This window comes from Oratosquilla oratoria, chromosome 7 (assembly GCF_046742065.1).
Source record: "Oratosquilla oratoria isolate Oo_2021 chromosome 7, ASM4674206v1, whole genome shotgun sequence".
Lineage (NCBI taxonomy): Eukaryota > Metazoa > Arthropoda > Malacostraca > Stomatopoda > Squillidae > Oratosquilla > Oratosquilla oratoria.
This window is the reverse complement of record NC_134783.1, coordinates 35,040,372-35,061,499: the sequence shown is the minus strand read 5'-3', so window position 1 is coordinate 35,061,499 and position 21,128 is coordinate 35,040,372. Positions and strand designations below refer to the sequence as shown.

General features: G+C 38.7%; 1 protein-coding gene across 1 annotated transcript in view; it reads right to left on the bottom strand.

Annotated features, from left to right (window-relative positions):
- LOC143026915 (ileal sodium/bile acid cotransporter-like) overlaps positions 1–496 on the bottom strand; it is a 37,219-nt gene extending 36,723 nt beyond the window's left edge. Inside the window, exon 1 of the mRNA XM_076187699.1 lies at positions 360–496. The gene's annotated coding sequence lies outside the window, so the exon portion shown is untranslated. The remainder of the gene's footprint in view (positions 1–359) is intronic.
- Positions 497–21,128: the final 20,632 nt, after the last annotated feature.

Sequence of the window (21,128 nt, the reverse complement as noted above, 5' to 3'; positions counted from 1 at the left end):
GTGAGGAAGTGGAATTGCAACAAATACACAAAAATCTTCCCATTCAGGGATAATAAATATGAAGCTTAAAGTAATTTGAAGAAGTCTCACCTTGCGAATGAAAAAAAATTCTAGTCTCACCTTTAAAATGAAATAATAACAATAAGATTACGTAAGCATTGTATTTGTTTAATCCATATAAGTTACTGAAGAACACATGACGCCAAGTGAATAAAAACTATGATACCGAAGATACAGCCCATAACGAAGTGAAACGTTTATGTAAATCCGCATGCTCCATGAGACTTCACCTCATTCCCGGAAATGACTCAACTTTCCAACATATGGCCCGCCATAACTTTTGTAGCATCACAACTTACCTTGACGAAACTGATGTGGGTAATGGCAGCTTAGTTTGTAATATCTTGTTGAGAATAACAAATAAAATATAACAACAGCTTCAGTCATTGGCTGCACTGCCGTCTGGATCACAAGAGCGGAGGGCACTGAATAAAATGCTACATCATCCCCAGGTACCATTGAAAACCATCTTGCCGCGTTGCCTCCCTCCCTCCCATCCTCCCCTACGTCCTTCAACCGTCACTCTTCCGTCCCCACCTGCTTTCCTGTCTTTGTGTGTGTGTGTAATTTGACCATTATATATTCGTTCTGACTATCGCCGGTACTACGGGTGAGGAAAGGTGAGCACTGCTATGTGGTCTCACGGCTGTTGCTCCCGATGATCGACTGCTACCATCTGTAATAGGGAAAAAAATTAAGCCTGCGGATTTTTTTTCACGGACACAGGACTTTTCTGTTAATAACAGAACACTAAACACACTCTTTTCTATATCCGGGTTTTTGCATGCGAGTGCAACAAAACTGGAATGTCAGGCAAATCGTGATCACATTACAGAATGGGTTCGGCAATGCCTGAAGCTAATCTAGGATAAAGTAAACCCTTCCAGGAAAAGGTCTCACCAATTCTTATAATGGTAACAATGTAGAAAATCCCACCAACTATACTACAGAAAAAAATAATTTGTTAATTAAATGCAATCTATTAGAAAATTTATATGAAAATTATTATTGATATTAAATGTGTCGTAATTACATAAATGTTAATGAAGGATTACAAAGATTATAAAGGCGGAGCATGCCGACAGGAGACCTTTTGGTCCATATCTAGGTCGGATGCGAAAAAATCATAATAATAATAAAATAATAAAAACTATAATAATGTAAATAACAAATAAAATACATAAATGCATAGGTATAGTTAAATAATAAACAAACAGGTAAATAGTAAATAATAATAAATTGACATATAACTAATAATAAATGAAAATCAGACAGACAAATGATAACAAAACAAAAACAAATAATATAAAATAAATTATAATCATTGCAGCATCTTGCTTAGGTGTTTATCTAAATGATTCTTAAAGCTTCGAACTGAACTACATTGCACTACCTGTGCAGGAAGTTTATTCCATTCATTAACTACACGGTTGGCAAAGTTGTTTCTACCTACTTCCACATTGAATCTATTTCCGGACAGTTTGAGACCATTGTTTCTTGTCTGATTCTCATTCAATGTGAAAATTTGGTCACTTTTGATGTTGTCAATTCCCTTTAGAATCTTAAAGACCTGTATCAAGTCACCTTTGAGTCTACGCTTTTTTAGGGAAAACAGATTCATATGTTTTAGTCGACTTTCGTATGATTTATTTTTGATATTTGGAATCAGTTTTGTGGCTCGCCGTTGTACTTTTTCCAGTCTGTCAATGTCTTTAATGAGATTCGGTGACCATACGGAAACAGCATACTCTAAATGTGGACGAACTAATGATTTATATAGCTTGTTAATGAGTGATGGACTTTTGAAATCAAAAGATCGCGCAATCAGTCCTAGAATCTTATTTGCTTTCTCAGAGGCTGAAATACACTGCTTGGATGATTTGAGGTCGTTACTGATAATTACGCCGAGATCTTTTTCACTATCCACTTTTGTTAACGAATTTCCAAATAACTTGTAATCGTGCTTAATGTTATTTTTACCTATGTGCATTACCTTGCATTTACTTGTGTTAAATTTCATTAGCCACTTTTCAGACCATTGCTGTAATTGATCTAAATCTTCTTGAATATCTAATTAGTTTGAGTGATCATTTGCCACTCCGCACAGTTTTGTATCATCAGCAAATTTGGAAACAGTAGATTTTAGTCCATGGTCTATATCATTTATATATACAGTACTATGAATAGAAGTGGTCCAAGAACGGAACCCTGAGGAATTCCACTTGTAACATTTTTCCATCTAGAAGTTTTTCCATTTAAAACAACTCTCTGTTTTCGACCATTCAACCAATTACTAGTCCAACTTAATAGGCGACCACTTATTCCGTGTAAAGCTAATTTAGTAAGTAGTCTTTCGTGTGGGACGGTATCAAAAGCTTTTGCAAAGTCTAGATATATTAAATCTATATTGTTTCTTTTGTCATAATTCGAGATAACTGTGTTGTAGAATTCGATTAAGTTAGTCACGCAAGAACGTTTCCGTCTGAATCCATGCTGGCTATCATTTAACAAACAGTTACTTTTTAAATGATGTTCGATAGCATCTCTGATGATAGTTTCCTTCATTTTTCCTTCGATTGAAGTCAAGCTTATAGGCCTGTGGTTATTTGGTTTCTTTTTGTCACCTTTTTTGAATAATGGAGTAACGTTAGCTAGCTTTCATTCGATTGGGACACCTTCGGATATGATGGATTTCTTGAAAATAATTTCTAATGGATTAACAATCTCATATTTCGTTTCCTTTAAGATTCTTGGATGCCAACCGTCAGGCCCTGGTGTTTTATTAACTTTGAGTTTCTCTATACACCTTTTGATTTTTTCTTTTGTTATATTTACCGTAGTGATTAAGTTTACCCTAGACTTTTCATAGGTTTCAGTTTGGAATTCACTTTGAAGTGTTTCGTTTACGAATACCGAGCTAAAATAATTGTTTAAGATATTACACATTCCTTCATTTGAATATTCAAGTTGACCGTCAGCAGATAATAGTGGACCAATGTGATTCCTAACAACCTTTTTATCTCTAATGTAACTATAGAATTCTTTGGGATTCTCTTTGGATTTATCAGCGATGTTAATTTCGTATTGTCGTTTTCTTTTTCTTATTGTCTTTTTTAAATCTCTCTGTATTGATACATAACTTTCATAGTCATTAGATGCACCCGAGCACTTATATTTCTTATAAGCCTGTCTCTTTTTAGCAATACTTTGGGCGAGCCTGATTTGGGGGACGTCTGTCCTTAAAAGGAATGTAAGTCTGAATCATCTTAGTGAGCGTATTTTGAAATATTTCCCACATCTGATCTACAGGTCTTTCGTTTAATTTTGCCTCCCAATCTGTAAGCTGAAGCTCCTGACGTAGTCCTATGAACTGAGCTTTACTGAAATCGGGTATTTTAGAAACACAAGTATCTATTCTAAAATTGTTTAGGAGTTTGAATCTAAGTTGTGATCGCTATTTGCAACAGATTCACCGACTTCTACATCAGTTACCATGCTTTCGCGGCTAGTGATCAATAGATCGAGTAAGTTTCCATATCTTGTGGGCTCTTTTACATGCTGAATTAAGTAATTGTCACCAAGAAAATCAATCAAGCGACTACCTATATGGCCATGTTCAAGGGTCATCCAATCAATGTCAGTAAAATTGAAATCACCCATTATCAATAAATCCTGGTTGCAGAAGCTAGACAGTGCTTGAAATAACAGTTTGTCATCTGCCAATGATAATGTCTTTGGCCTATACATTACACCTACATTAATTTTTTGTCCATTTGTTTGGGTTAACTCAACCCACAAACTATCATATGCATCCTGTTTCACTTTCTCTAAAACACAAGCATGAACATTGTTTTTAACATACAACAGAACACCCCCACCTTTCTTGTGGTTTCTATCCTGATGAAAGTGTTTAAATCCCGTAATATTAAATTCAGCTTCGAACTCTGTACCATTTAACCATGTCTCAGTTATTCCTATCATATCGAGATTTTCGCTTTTGACATACGCCTGTATTTCTTGAAATTTGTTCCTAATACTACGAGCATTAAAGTACATGGTTTTAAGAAACTCGTGATTATTTCTTTTTGACACATTTTGAGTTTCAATATCATGTCTTACATAAACTTGTTAAAACTTAATAAATGCAAATATAATAATAACAACAATAATAATAATAGTAATAACAATAATAATAACAATAGTAATAATAATAACAACAACAACAGTAATAATAATAATAATGATAATAATAATAATAATAATAATAATAATAATAATAATAATAATAATAATAATAATAATAATAATAATAATAATAATAATAATAATGACAACAACAATAATAATAATAATAACAATAATAATAATGACAATAATAATAATAATGATAATAATAATGATGATGCAGTTACGATTAAGAGCATCTGATCTTGTAATGTGAAGATGCCACCTAACCTAACCTAACCACAATAAGGTCTTCCACTGATGGCTAATTTGTGGGCATATGCCTGTCACGTTCTCGTCCCAGCGCACGCATGACGGTGTCAGGTTTACCAAGTGCAGTACATACTTCGACACAGGATCATGGTTGTGCGGAGTGAGCGGGTTACATTACACATCTCAAAATTGCCGTTACACCTTCAAACAACTCTTGTGGTTGGTGATTATTTCCATCTTCTCTAAAATATTATTTGGAGTGGAACTATGGACTACCTAGGACGGACCACCTGCTAGCGCGGGATCGGTAGTTGTAGGAAGGGAAGAGATGCCTGTTTGGAAACGAAAAGATAGTTGTGTATAATAGAGGGCTATTGCCACCGGGCGATTTTAGTGATATTTATTTCGTGGGGTTGTGGCTTAGGAGGGGTGGGCAAGAGACTTGGCGTTGAAGACTGGAATCAATGCATGTAATCGTGAGGTTACTTTAGGGATATTTTTTCATCTTAATCTCATCCAACAAAGAAAGGGAATAGAAGGCTTAGTCGTAGGGAAAGATAGAAAAAGTGGAAATAATTTCAGTCGTAGGTAAACTGAAATGAGAAGATGGAGTGGGAAAGTTAGAATTGAAAATAATTTTAGTAGAAGGAAAAGTTTGTGTAGGTGTTTGTGCATATAGTGTTTTTGTTTACGATATGCTTGTGTGTGTATGATACGCATAGAGTGTTGTTGCCTCTAAGCGGGTGTACATACAGCCTCATAATTAATGGGCGAGACATCAACATCATCATTATTATTATTATTATTATTATTATTATTATTATTATTATTATTATTATTATTATTATTATTATTATTATTATTATTATTATTATTATTATTATTATTATTATTATTATTATTATTATTATTATTATTATTATTATTATTATTATTATTATTATTATTATTATCATTATTATTATTATTATCATCATTATTATCATTATTACTATTATCATCATTATTATTATCATTATTATTACTATTATTATTATTATTATCATGATCCCCGTCCTCTCCTTTTATGCAATGGGGGGAAGGAGAGGGGGGGTCGCCGATTTAATGAAGCGGCCTTGCTGTGGATGTGCTGTGTCTTGCGACACTGCTTCTGACCCAGGGCAGTGGACAAGGTGCAGGGACCCGTCATCCAGGAGGTGTTTAGATAATAGGGAGGGTGGACGGGTGTGAAGTGTATTCAGGGATGGAATGGGTGGAAATTATTTTATGCCTTTCCTTTTTTGGCTACCTCCCTTGTAAGGGGGAAAAAGCCTTGGTATGTATGTATGTATGTATGTATTATTATTATTATTATTATTATTATTATTATTATTATTATTATTATTATTATTATTATTATTATTATTATTATTATTATTATTATTATTATTATTATTATTATTATTATTATCATTATTATTATTATTATGGGAAATATTAGAAGAAAACTTAACCAAACAGAAAAGAAAAGTACTGGAAGCACTGTATATTGCTATCAATGAAAATACTAACCAAAGAACGGGTGACGTTAAATGGACAAAATCCACCGCAACCATAGCAACAGCAACTAGGACATTACGCCACCGGAATAAAGACCCCTCAGTAACGGACAACTGGACAAAATCCCCAATACACAGAGACAACCCTGGGTAAGCTCTCCGAAGCTCCTCACAGTGCCCCATATATATATTTGTTCGCCTTGTTTTCTCCTTATTACATTATTTCTCTGAAGAAGCCTATTTGTGCGAAACTAGTCAGAAATAAAACTTGGATTCTGATTTATGTCTTCCTCACCCACCTTCACCAACCATTGTTATTGTTATTGTTATTGTTATTATTATTATTATTATTATTATTATTATTATTATTATTATTATTATTATTATTATTATTGTCCTTATATATCTTCTGTGGCTGCAGTGAGCTTGTCCGGTGTGAATTGGACTTCTTTGCTGTTGATTGTGAATTGCATCTCTTTGCTGAAGGATTAATATTTTGACATTTAACTTTCAACATATAAATAAAATAGAAAAGTTAAAGATTGGTAAATTTTAAAGCAATTTCACTTGGATTCCATGTTACAATAAAATTGTATAATATGTTTATTATGTTAACACCTTTGTATACTTTATTTATATAAATAGATATATTGTACTTGTCTACACAATAGTTTGAATTTTGTAAGCATCTAGTCCAACCATCAAGTGGAATTGGACGCAAACGGACGTGTCGCTGTTGCAAATGTACCTTGTGTTACGTTTGAGTACAACTCAGACATGAAATAATTTCCTCTTGCGCCTCAGTTTACTTTAATTCGTAAATGGTGAAAAGCTTTCCTAAGGTGAATATAATCGTTTGACGGCAGCACAAAAATAGTATGTAAGAATAATCATCGCCGTCTGCAAAATAAAGTTTACAAAAAAAAACATTTTACATTATGTGACGCGAGGAAGAAGCAGAAGAAAAAAGAGATATATATTAAAAAAAAATAAAAAGAAACACAATGTAAAGAAGAAACAAAAGAAGAAAAAAGCTAATCAAACAAGACAGTCCAGATTAAATATTTTCTAATAATTTACCAATGAAAGGTCCCTCTATGCACCATTAAATCCTCTGACGATATACATAATCTCCTAAAATGGGATGAACGCGCCAGCCAACAATGCAGACTTAACGATGACCTTTCTTATACTTCATTACGAGTAGTGAGATTGTTTAATGTTAGCCAAATGGAGGGTGGATGTGCAAGAGGACTGTAGGAATGCATATACAGTTCTACTATACACAAGAAAAGAGAACAAATATGTAGTAGCTTTGTTAAATGTAATTGGTAAAGCATATGGGAGGGCGTTAATAGAGAGGATTAGGAGGATGGCTGATATGCACGATGTTGATAAAACAAGTATGTCTTTTGGGTTATTACGGATTTGGAGAAAGCGTATGGCAGGGTTAATACAGAAGAATTGTGGGGTGTGCTCTGAATGTATGGAGGAGAAGAAAGCCTGTTGAATGTGGTCAAATTATTCACGTGAGTAGTAGAGTTTTTGTGAAGGTAGGGGAGGGATGGGGTGAGCGAGTGTTTTGAGGTGAAGGTGGAGCTGCACCAGAGTTGTGTTATGTCACCATGATTGTTCAACATGTACACGGATGCATTGCTGTGTGAGGTAAACCCAAGGGTGATGGGCAGGGGACTGGAGATGGTTAGTATGAGAGGGAGGAAGTGGTAAGTGAACCAGTTTGTAGATGGCACTGCGGTTGTTGCTGGGTCGGAGGAAATGTGAGATGAAAATAAATGCGGACAAATGTAAAGTAATGAGACATACAAAGGTTGAGGGTGGACGGAGAAATGTTCAAGTATTTAGGGTCCCATAGAAAAGCGATTGGAGTGGGGATGGAGGTAAATTAAAGAGAAAAGGGAAGAAGTGAATGTCTTGGGGGATTGAAAAGTGAGGCCTCTTTCAACACGTCCTGTCCGAGAATGGGAAAGGCAGTCAGGTGTCTCGTGAAGTCAATGAAATATAAGGTACACGGTACCCCTTAATGATAAACCATCATGGTGTGAAATTCATGTAAAGGTGAAGAACTTGGGTGTCCAGGCTTCACATTTGCTCTATGTGTGGCAGTAACCAAAAACCAAGTCTGCAGATATGAAAGAAATAAAAACCTCGACTTATTTACCCAACGAAAACCACTGACCAAATCAATTGACATTAAAATCTCCCGGTATTAGTTCTAATACAATCTAACAGATTCTGACTTTTTACAAAAGTTTTACATTGGGTGTTTGGTGACGCCAATAGTGTTTAGTTATGTTGGTCACAATTATGTCTTATGTAAATCCATTATCACACGGGGGTAGTTTTTCTTCCAACCCTCATTTTACCGGCGATACTGCTCACTTCCTGCATTTTCCCGCCATAAAATCACCATGGTAAACCATTTTGTTTTCCCAACAAAACATACATAGAATGTCATTTGATAGGCTGGAGGAAGACTATTTTCCTTTAAACTATCAGATTCATTCCCGAAAGCTGCGGTCTGCAAATCTGCTCAAACGGTCGGAGGAAAAATAGCCCAGTGTGATTACATCTTGAAGTGAGGATTTGTGTACGAATTGGGTATGTTGTTTGACGGGTCATCCTCGTCATTCCTAGTCGACGTCTTTGGTCGATGCTGGTAATGAGTGACCTTGTGTGACTCTGCATCATTACATATATAAAAACCTTATTTGAAATTCAAAGATACCATCAAAGACATCTGGAGGTCCATTTCAATATTTTAATTCCCTTTCGGTGCGTTTCGTACTTTATAACAACCGCTCTGAGGGAAGAGAAGGTATTGTAGAATGACCTCAGCCACTTTGTTTGGGTAGCTTCGAATCGTGACATGAGATAATCAGGCAAAGGAGGGTGAAGAGCCTACGCCAGGAAGCGTTGAGTAGCTGCAGTCGAAGCCGTAACTTTGGCTTTAGCTTTAAAGACTGTTGGGGCATTATTAGAATGGTAATAGCCGACATAATAGCCAGTGTTCCTTCCTTATCCATTCCGGGATTATAAACAGCTTCGAAGTCGTATTCTGCGTCTATGTACTTGAAAAAAAGTTTCAGTAAAAGAAACGTTGTACTCTTAATAAAATGTTTTATCCCTGACCACTGTTGGGCCACATACCACATAGTCACTGCGACTGGGAATAAGAGAGGAGTGCGGGGCTCGAACCCGCGATCAAGAAGGTGAGAGGCTACCAATTGCGTCACCAGTGGAAATTTATTTTGATTTTTGACCCAATGGAAAACAATTACAGTGAAATGGTAAAACAATACACACAACGTATAATGGGTAAAATTCTACTACAGGTAAATATACAGATTGGTGCATAAATTTTGTTTATCTCTTTATCAGGCGACATGACATTTGAAATAATACCTCCAAGGTCTTTTTCAGATCTCACTTTCTTTGTTTCCTTTGTTCCAATTTTATATTATCCTGATATTCCCTTTTTTTTATACTTTTCCGAACTTCATTATGCTACATTTCTTAATGTTGAAGTTTATTTTCCACTTTTGGCTCAATTTCCAAACCTTGTTTAGGTCTCTCTGAAGTGATTCACAATCCGTTTCTGTATTCACTTTCCTCAGCAATTTAACATCATCTGCAAAGAAGCTCATGTAACAATCCACATAGTCATCCATGTCATTCACATAAATAACGAACATTATTGGAGCCAATACCGATCCCTGTGGAACTCCACTAATCACCTCCTCCCAAGCTGAACTCTTTGCTCTTAGCCATACTCTCGTTTTTCTCCCATGCAAGAAATCCTCCATCCAGTTTAGTAATATACCTTTTATCCCGCCTATGTTTTCCAATTTTTTGAATAATTTTTTGTGTGGTACTTTGTCGAAGGATTTTTGTAAGTCTAGGAAAACACAATCAGCACATCCACCCCTTTCTTGTATTATATATATTAATCTTGCATAGAAAGAGATTAAGTTTGTGGCATATGATATTCCTTGTTTGAATCCAAATTGTCTCGTGTTTATTACATTGTTTTCTTCCAGGTGTTTTATCCATCTATTCTTGATAACCTTTTCACAAATTTTGGTTACAGTGCTCATAAGGGAGGCCGGTCTGTAATTTGTTGGTTCTTCTTTGTTTCCTCCCTTATATATTGGTGCAATATTGGCCTTTTTCCAGTCCTTTGGTATTTTTCTTCTTTGAGTGTGCGTGTGTGATTCACCATGGTCTTGGATCACGTGCTGGGCTCGTAATCGACAGCTGTTTCCCTTCTGGAAGAGAACTCTGTGTGTGTGTGTATGTGTGTGTGTGTGTGTGTGAGGTTTATATATTATTTTTGTTTCTTCTTGGTTAGTGTTGTGGAAAGTGGTGTTCCTGATTAGCTGCCCTACAGCCATTAGGGGTCACTATGGGAGGTCACGTGCGCTTTTGAATCGGTGGAATCTGCAGGTCTGAGATGCGTGTGTGCGTTCAGGGTTGGCATTAATTGTTATGTAAATGGCTTCAAGGAATGTGAGTCGTTGAGGGTCTCTTTGTCTATCATTGATGTTCCATCTTCTGGGCTCTGGCGGGTAAAGGAAGTTTTATGTTTGTTGTGGTTCCCTTCCTCATGTATTTCTCCTCCAAACTGTTATAGTTTCTACAAGAAAATAAAGTCAGAAGTACCGCTTTCCACATCGAACCATCAAACAGAACAAACCAGTATGTAAACGTCACACACACATTCAAAATAATAAGTCAGATGATCTCAAACGAAGACCGAAATGTTGCAGCAACCCACGGAAAACTTTTTGGCAGACTACCAGCCCAACATCGTAAGCAAGATATATATATATATATATATATATATATATATATATATATATATATATATATATATATATATATATATATATATATATATATATATATATATCAGGACCTTTCCAAATGGTTGACATTATCTGACCATAAATCATTCTAAGTATAAAGAAGAAGAAGAAGAAGAAGAAGAAGAAGAAGAAGAAGAAGAAGAAGAAACAAATAAATGTGACGTTGCACCAGGATGCGTTGTATTGTCATACTTAGCAGATGGCGCTGCTGCGCATGCCTCGACAAAGGCTGACCCTGACTGTTGTTTGGTTAGCAGTCAGTCGCTCGACCGACGTCCGACCAACGCAAATCTCTCGCAAGCACCCCCACCCTTCTCCCCCGCCCCGTTCAAGAACAAATAGTACCCAGGGTTGGTATTATTTGCTCATGGTGGTACTGCTGGTGGTGATAATGATGTTGTTTTTGGTGGTGGTGATGTTGTTGTTGGAGGTAATGTTTTTGGTGGTGATGGTGTTGTTGTTGCCGATGTTGATGCTATTGTTTTTGGTGTTGCTATAGACTGAACACCTCCCCCGCAAAAAAAAAAAAAAAAATCTTTACGTGGGCAATCTCGCACCATTTTCATGCGTTATCATGCATTTCCTAACTTCAGTACCCACGGTTCCTTTGAGCGGGTTTAAATACTACCCAGGTTTCTTGCTGTTATTGTTATGGATTGTAACAGAGCTTCTATCTGCGTGGACGCTGTTGTGCGTCTTTTCCTTCTTCTTCTTCTTCTTTTTCCTATGTCTAGAGCACAGGATTGGAAAACTCAAAGACATGCCTGGGTTTTGGTGCTGCAAACTTGTAGATAATAAATTAATTCCAAGCAAGATGAAACAACTAGGACGTACTCTGCAAGGAAGAGATGTCAATAATAGGGATGATAATGATAACAATGTTTGATTTTATTTTATTTTATTCGGATTCAATCATACATACAATAAAATACAATACAGTAAAACTCGTATTATACATAGTAAGTATAATTATACATCCGAGGATGGCACAGAAAGTCAAAAGACTTATTTCCACTGTGGTCCTCATAAAAAATAACATATTAACTAGTAAAAGATTGTCATAAAAAAGCTAGGTTGATTAGAAAATAAAAAAATAACGTCAAAATTGACTAACATGAAAAATATGACTGTACAGAATAGAAAAAAATAAATGATAATAATAATAATGGCAATAATAATACATACATACATATACCAAAGGCTTTTTCCCCCTTACACGGGAGGTAGCCAAAAAACAAAGGTACAAAAGCCACTCCCACCCATCCCATCCCTAATACACTCCACTCCCCTCCACCCTCTTCCCTCCCTCTTATTTTGGCACCTCCTGGATGACGGGTCATCTCTGCATCTCGCCCATTGCCCTAGGTCAGAAGCAGTGTCACAAGACACAGCACATCCACAGCAAGGCCGCTTCATTAAATCGGCGACCCACCCTCTCCGTCCCCTCATGAATAAAAGGAGAAGAAAGGGGAGAAATCCCTTCGGGCTGCGTCAAATTATTTCTCACACATACTCCCTCACCCCCCACCCATTCCACCTCATGCATCACAGCATCATCCATATACAACCATTCTCCATTCACCCCTATCTTCTGTCCTCTCCCATCCTTCCTCAACAGACATTCCCCTCTTTCCCAATGGCCCTTTTACATCATTCATCCATCTCATCCTAGGTCGACCCCTCATGTTCACTCCTTCCACCTCTGCCTTCCACACCTCTTTTACTAGTCTTTTTTCACTCATTCTTTCCATGTGTCCAAACCATCCCAATAATCTTTCATCCACCCTATCTCCCAACTCCCTTTCCAACCCCGTTCTTCTCCTCAGCTCCTCATTTCTCCCTCTATCCAGCCCATTAACCCCTATCATACTTCTCAGACATTTAATCTCAAACACATTCAACCTCCTTTTCTCTTCCTCTCTTATGTTCCATGTTTCTGCACCATACAGTGCTGTCGGCACAATCACTCCTTCATACAGTATCCTCTTAGCATCCATTTCCAAATGTCTATTTTTCATTACACTTTTTAATTCCCCAAGGCATTTACTTGCTTCTCTCAATCTACATTCTACCTCCACATACACTCCTCCCTTTTCTGCCACATTCGCACCCAAGTATCTAAAACTATCCACTTCATCCAGTCTCTCTCCCTTGTACATCTTATCACCTTACATTTACCTACATTTATCTTCAACTTTCTTCTTTCACACACCTTCCCAAACTCTGTCACTAACTTCCTCAACCCCTCCTCTGATCCTGCTACAAGTGCAGTGTCGTCCGCAAACAACACCTGGCTTATCTCTCACTTTTCTCCATTTTCTTTAAACATCTCCAATCCCTGATCCACTACCCTTGCATTCACCTCTCGCACCACCCCATCCATGTATAAATTGAACAGCCAGGGCGACATAACTCATCCCTGACGAAGTCCCACCTATACCTCAAACTACCCACTCTCTCAATTTCTAATCTTGACACACGCTTTACTACTCTCGTAAAAACTCTTGACAGCTCCTAGAAGCTTTTCTCCTATCCCATATATCTGCAGTACCTCCCACAGTGCCTTTCCGTCTACCCTGTCATAGGCCATTTCCAAATCCATAAAAGCCCCAAAAACATCCTTATCTTTTCCTATAGCTTTCTCACATATCTGTCTTACCACAAAAATATGATCTACGCAACACCTACCTGTCCTAAATCCACACTGTTCCTCACCAATTACTTCCTCTGTTCCTCTCCTAATCCTCTCAATCAAGACCCATAAGCCTTCCCAACTACATTTAACAAACTGATCCCTCTGAAACTACTACACTTACACTTGTCGCCTTTTCCCTTGTAAAGTGGAACTATACAGGCACTTCTCCAGTCCTCCGTCGCTCTACCCTCTCTTAAACAAACATTAAATAACATCGCCAGCCAGTCCACCATCACTGTACTTCATTTTTTCAGACATTCTGCATGGCATCCATCCAACCCAGGTGCCTTACATGCTCTCAGCATCTTAACAACCGCATTCACTTTATCTTTCCTTATTTCTTCTCCATTTTCTTCACTCATCATTGTCATTTTCTTTGCGCTTCTCACTGCAACTACCTTTTCCTCCCTATCCTCCTTCACATTTAGCAACTCCCTAAAATACTCTGCCCATCTTCTCCTTATTGCCTTCTCTTCCATTATCATCTCTCCATCTGCACCTTTTACCTTTTCTTCTCTACTTGATTCGCCTCCTCTTGTTGCTTGGTAACAATGAAACTAATCGGAACTTCCGGTTCACCGTGTTATTGAACAGCGAAATATATACACCACTAAGTACACTACTATCCACTACCACTCACTCACAGAGCTCGCCTAAGAATGACTATGCTCGTCACCCTGGAACTAATGGCGTCTCCGAGAGTCTCCTTTCACTCGATTTGTTTTTAGTTATCCACTCGTACACAGAAATTAAGAGACACTCAAGATAATACAATAATTTGATTTAATAATATAATAATAATCTATTTTACATGGATGGGGTGGTGCGAGAGGTGAATGCTAGGGTAGTGAGTCAGAGATTGGAGATGGTTAAAGAAAATGGAGAAAAGTGGGAGGTGAGCCAGCTGTTGTTTGCGGACGACACTGCGCTTGTGGCAGGGTCAGAGGAGGGATTGAGGAAGCTGGTGGCAGAGTTTGGGAGAGTATGTGATAGAAGAAAGCTAAAGATAAATGTGGGTAAAAGTAAGGTGATGAGATGTACAAGGGGTGGAAGTGGCAGTAGACTGGAAGTGAACATTAAAGGGAGAGCGACTGGAGGAAGTGGATAGTTTTAGATACTTGGGTGCAAGTGTAGCAGGAAAAGGTGGAGTGAAGGTGGAGGTAGAATGTAGATTGAGAGAAGCGAGTAAATGCCTTGGTGGTTTAAAGAGTGTAATGAGGAATAGACATTTGGGAATGGATGCGAAGAGGAGACTGTATGAAGGAGTGATTGTGCCAACAGCACTGTATGGGGCAGAAACGTGGAACATAAGAGAAGAAGAGAGAAGGAGTTTGAATGTGTTTGAGATGAGGTGTCTGAGAAGTATGGTGGGGGTTACTAGGCTAGATAGAGTGAGAAATGAGGAGGTGAGGAGGAGAACAGGGGTGAAAAAGGATTTGGGAGATAGGGTTGATGAAAGAATATTAGGATGGTTTGGACACATGGAAAGAATGAGTGAAGAAAGACTAGTAAAAGAGGTATGGAAGGCAGATGTGGAGGGAGTGAACATGAGGGGACGTCCTAGGATGAGGTGGATGGATGGGGTGAAGGGGGCTTTGGGGAAGAGGGGAATGTCTGTTGAGGAAGGAAGGGAGAGGACGGAAGACAGAGGTGAGTGGAGAATGGTTGTATATGGATGATGTTGTGACTGCATGAGGAGGAATGGGGTGGGGTAGTATGTGTGAGTAAATTTTTGACGCAGCCCGAAGGGATTTCTCCCCGTCCTCGCCTTATATGCAAAGGGGGACGGAGAGGGGGGGGTCGCCGATTAAATGAAGCGGCCTTGCTGTGGATGTACTGTGTCTTGCGACACTGCTACTGACCCAGGGCGGTGGTTAGGGTGCAGGGATGACCCGTCATCCAGGAGGTGCTCAGATGAGAGGAAGGGTGGCAGGGGTGTGGAGTGTATCTAGGGATGAAATGGGTGGGAGTGTTTTTTATGCCTTTCCCTTTTTTGGCTACCTCCCTTGGAAGGGGGAAAAAGCCTTGGTATATGTATGTATGTATGTATGTATTTTACATTCATTCAACTTTTGCATTATAATAATAGAAATTATAATTTAATTACGGAAATAGAAATGACAATTTTGCTTTCTTCCTGAAACTTCCAGAATTCGTTACACGTACGAACACACACACATCCAATTACGCATCACTTTCATTTCCTACACGTATACAAAATACTAATAGAAATGATAATAACTAGCATACACTACAAATGCTCGGCCAGAGATCTGTCAATGACCCCAGCGATGTACAATTTGAATTTGAGATCAAAGCTATACACATGAGGTATATGAAATAGAATTAACATGCATACATAAAGAACTGTGTATATATGAACATATTATAATTTTAAAAGTTTGGAAAGATGGAAGTGAACACTTTGGCAGCTATATGGTTAGAAGGTTCAAGAAAAAGTATGACGGCTGCGAAGATTATATGGGTGGGAGACAGGGGACTGTGAATGGGGAAGGGAAGGAGGAAGGGTGTCTCTGGGAGTCGGAGGGTCAGAGTCGCAGTCTACACCTCGGGAGAAGAGCTTAAGGGTGCCCAGGTGCATAATGGTTTCTGTGTCTGAATGTAAATGTTTCAATTTGACTTTGTAGGTTCGAAGGCGAGGACACGGAAGGGATCAAGGAATTTTGGGGAAAGCTTGGAAGATGGAGAATTGTTCTGGGCATACACGATGTCACCTATTGCAATGTTGGACTCTTTCGCATTTTTATTGTGAAAACGGGACATCTCGTCTTTGGCGAGAGAAAGAGACTGAGTAATTCTCTTGAAGAGAGTGCTGAAATTTGAAAGTGAAAACCTTTACAAAATCAGCAAGGTTGTAAATGGGGCCTATATCTGAAGCAAGAAAGTCATATGGAAGTCACTTGTTGGAAGCAAAGATGACAGATTGAGAAGACTCCGATATGGACCTCTTGATGGCACTGTTTAGGCAAGACTGAATCATAGGGACATGGTTATCCCAGGAGAGATGAAGGTCGGAAGCGAGGTGTCGGAGAACATTGAGAATCTTTCTGTTTTGGCGTTCGACAAGGCCATTTGAACTGGGGTGGTATGCAACGATATTACATTTTGTTATCTGAAAGGATTTGCAAATATTTGAAAGAATCTCATTGTTGAATTCCGTGCCATTGTCAGAGAGAAGAATTTTGGGAGTAGTGAAGGGGCAAATAACTTTGTCAATGAAGGTCTTTGCAATTGTTGTAGCAGTCTTGTCCGGAACAGGTTCAAGGATACAGAATCTGGAAAAATGGTCCATACACACAAACAGGTACTGATTTCCACTAGAAGTGAGTGGTAACTTGAGAAGGTCAATCACAACCATGTCAAAGGGTTTGCTAGGGATTGGATATTTCAAAATGGGAACTTTACTGTGAATATGACCTTTATGGGTAGCACAAGAATGACAGGCGTCGATGTAGGCATGGATATCTTTTCTCATAGTAAGCCAAAAGTACTGAAGTCTGGCCTGTGTTAAGCATTTGTCTTTACCTGGATGTGCAGCAAGTGGAGAATCATGTAAAAGCAACAGAACTTCAGGTACTAAGTCAGAAGGAACTCCGAGTTGTTGTACAAGTCTGTTTGGTTCATGCTTGTTTGAAAGGGTGGTTTCGTGGTAATAACGTCATAGGCGAATCTGAAATGTTCCAAGGAGGTAGGGAAGTCTGTAAGGACTGATGTATCTCCTGACTTGAGAGAAAATATCACACGTCACATTAGGTCGGATCACCTGGCAAGGCAATGGCATGACGAAAGACATTGCATAAAGAAACTAATTCCTGTTGAGCATCGGGGAAGTCAAGGAAATTGAAGTGAGATGGATCAATAGGAACCTGTGCATGAGGCACATCGGAGTTAATGGTACAAACTAGCAAGGAAGAATTGTGGTCATCGATGACATTTACTCTTGAAGGATACACTGAGAAATCACATAAGTTTGTACCAAGTTTGAGGTGGAGGGGAACATTAGTGTCATTGGCAACTAGAAAAGAAGTATGACCTTTCTTGGTGGTAGTGCATAAGGCTGAATTTAGTGATATGCCTTTGACACGTGTGGATTCTGACATATAGAGACCATCGCATTCTTGAGCTCGGAAAATGCGAAGCTGCACTTTGCAATACTCGTGTGGTGGAAGAGTCACGGGTCTTGTTAACACTGCATGAGTAGTACGACACATGGTGGAAAGCACATCGGAAACAGGGGAGGAGGTAATTATCAATTCATCTAAGGGGGGAGAGAAATGGTGTTCTGTTGGATAGAAGTCTGGTGAAGGGGAAGAGCATTTGTTATTCCGTTTCCTAGATTTTGACATGCGAGAAGAACGCATTCGCTTCGTACGATTGGAAGCTTTGATCAAGGCAGGTTCACTGGAAGGAGGGAGTGAAGTCTGAAGAGAAGGTTCAGACGACGGCTGTACAGTGTCCTGGGAGGTGGGATCCAGAGGAGGCAGGGAGGAAGTACTATCCGTTGGAGGTGCCTGAACCTGGTCAGGGGGAGAAGGAGGAGGAGCAGCAATAGTGGGAACTGAAATAACTGGCATGCTGTGGTGAGGGGAGGGGGATTGCGCAGAACTAGGAACTGCAGGAAGTGGTGTAGGTGTAGTTGCCAAAGGTAGGGCAGGAATGAAATGACGATTATAAGCAATGCCATGATAATGGGGGTAGACGACAATGCCTAATTGCCGCATAGTGTATAGACCCAGAAGCACATCTGCAGGAAACTGTACATCGGCCACATAAAGGGGGATCGGAATCTCTGGACTTTGAGTATTGAGACTGATTGGAAGATGGATCTTACCTAGAACTGGAAATGGAACACCATCTACGTTAGTAAGTTGTAAGTCGGAGGGTTCCAAGAATGTGACACGCTTATAGGAAGAGCGGAGTTTGCGGAAGGTGGAAGAAGATATAATATTTACAGGGGATCCAGTATCTATGAAGAGAGATATAGGGATGTTATTACAGTAGCAGGAATGGAAAGAGCATGTGGCCATTTGTTAGAGTTAGAAAGAGTACAAATGGTAAGGGACATGGGGGCGGGTGGTGGGGATGGGACATGCATGCTAGGAGGGGGTGTCCTGAGAGAAACAGAGGCAGATAGTCATTCAGAAGAAAAAGGGGAACTCTGACGGGAAGGGAAGTTCTTATTAGAATGGGTGGAGTTCAAACTACGGCAGTTAGCAGCAGTGTGATAACAAGTGCCATGAATGGGGCATTGCTTATCGGGAGGAGTGGCAAGACGAATAGCACAACGGTTAGCGTAGTGTCACGGTTTCTGACAAAAGTAGCAGATGACAATATGACGGGAAAACGATCTGTGTCTAGGACGGGAGGTGGATCTGGTGCGAGAAGTGTATTCATGACGAGATGAAGATCTGGAAATATGGGCAACAGGGAATGTAGGTTTTGTGATAGAGACTGGCTGGGCAACAATGTCATTCAGTGTCTTGGGTGAATCTTGAATTTTATGAGCGAAATCCGTTAAGGTCATACCTGGAGTGAATTGGACGGACGAAGTTTTGGATAAGGTGTCTGGATAGAGAAAAGAAAGAAATCGAAAGTAGGAAATGAGGGAAGCAACATTGGCAAGGGAGATTTTGTTGTCAGCGTCAACCCAGGCTAAAGATGCGAGAGCTGATTTCAGTTCGGACTTAAGGTTAGATGCGAGTCTTACTGCTTTTTCTTTTCTCACATAAGGGGGGGAGTTGAATCGGAGAGCAAGGGCATAAAGAAGAGTGAGAGAACCTAGGGTGTCGTGTTCTCCAAAGGTACGTCTGAATATGTTAACATAGTCATCATACTTAGTGTAGTCTGTGAATGCATCGGACTGAAGGAGGTCACCAGCATTAGAGGTAAGGTCAATAAAGCTGTGGAGAACAGCAATCTTTTCCTGGTCTGTCACGCATTTTCTGCGGTTAATAGCTGTATCGACATTTGCAAGAAATGTGTGGGTGGGGATATTTTCGCCAGTGAATTTGGGGACGTCTACAGTTTCATGTACTATAGTAATTAGTTGTGGAATGGGAGGTTGGGTGGACGAAGAAGCCATGGTGGTAGGACTCGAAGGTGGTGTTTGTGACACTGGAGATGAAGGGAGTGGAGGTTTTTAGGAATCACATTGGTCCACTATTATCTACTGACAGTCAACTTGAATATTCAAATGAAGGAATGTGTAATATTTTAAACAATAATTTTAGCCCAGTATTCGTAAAAGAAACACCTCATAGTGAACTCCAAACTGAAACCTGTGAAAAGTCTAGGGTAAACTAACTCACCACGGTAAATATAACAAAAGAAAAAATTAAAAGGTGTATAGACAAACTCAAAGTTAATAAAACACCAGGGCCTGGCGGTTGGCATCCAAGAATCTTAAAGGAAATTAAAAATGAGATTGTTGTTCCATTAGAAATTATTTTCAAGAAATCCATCATATCCGGAGATGTCCCAAGAGAATGGAAGCTAGCTAACGTTACTCCCATATTCAAAAAAGGTGACAAAAAGAAACCAAATAACTATAGGCCTATAAGTTGGACTTCAATCGTAAGAAAAATAATGGAAACTATCATCAGAGATGCTATCGAACATCATTTAGAAAGTAACCGTTTGATAAATGATAGCCAGCATGGTTTCAGACGGAAACGTTCTTGCGTGACTAACTTAATCGAATTCTACAACACAGTTATCTCGAATTATGACAAAAGAATCAATATAGATTTAATATATCTAGACTTTGCAAAAGCTTTTGATACCGTCCCACACGAAAGACTACTTACTAAATTAGCTTCGCACGGAATAAGTGGTAGCCTATTAAGTTGGACTAGTAATTGGTTGAATGATCGAAAACAGAGAGTTGTTTTAAATGGAAAAACTTCTAGATGGAAAAATGTTACAAGTGGAGTTCCTCAGGGTTCCGTTCTTAGGCCACTTCTATTCATAGTATATATAAATGATATAGACCATGGACTAAAATCTACTGTTTCCAAATTTGCTGATGATACAAAACTGTGTGGAATGGTAAATGATCACTTAAATCAATAAGATATTCAAGAAGATTTAGATAAATTACAGCAATGGTCTGAAAAGTGGCTAATGAAATTTAACACAAGTAAATGCAAGGTAATGCACATAGGTAAAAATAACAGTAAGCACGATTACAAGTTATTTGGAAATTCGTTAACAAAAGTGGATAGTGAAAAAGATCTCGGCGTAATTATCAGTAACGATCTCAAATCATCCAAGCAGTGTATTTCAGCCTCTGAGAAAGCAAATAAGATTCTAGGACTGATTGCGCGATCTTTTGATTTCAAAAGTCCATCGCTCGTTAACAAGCTATATAAATCGTTAGTTCGTCCACATTTGGAATATGTTTCCGTATGGTCACCGAATCTCATTAAAGACATTGACAGACTGGAAAAAGTGCAATGGCGAGCCACAAAACTGATTCCAAATATCAAAAAT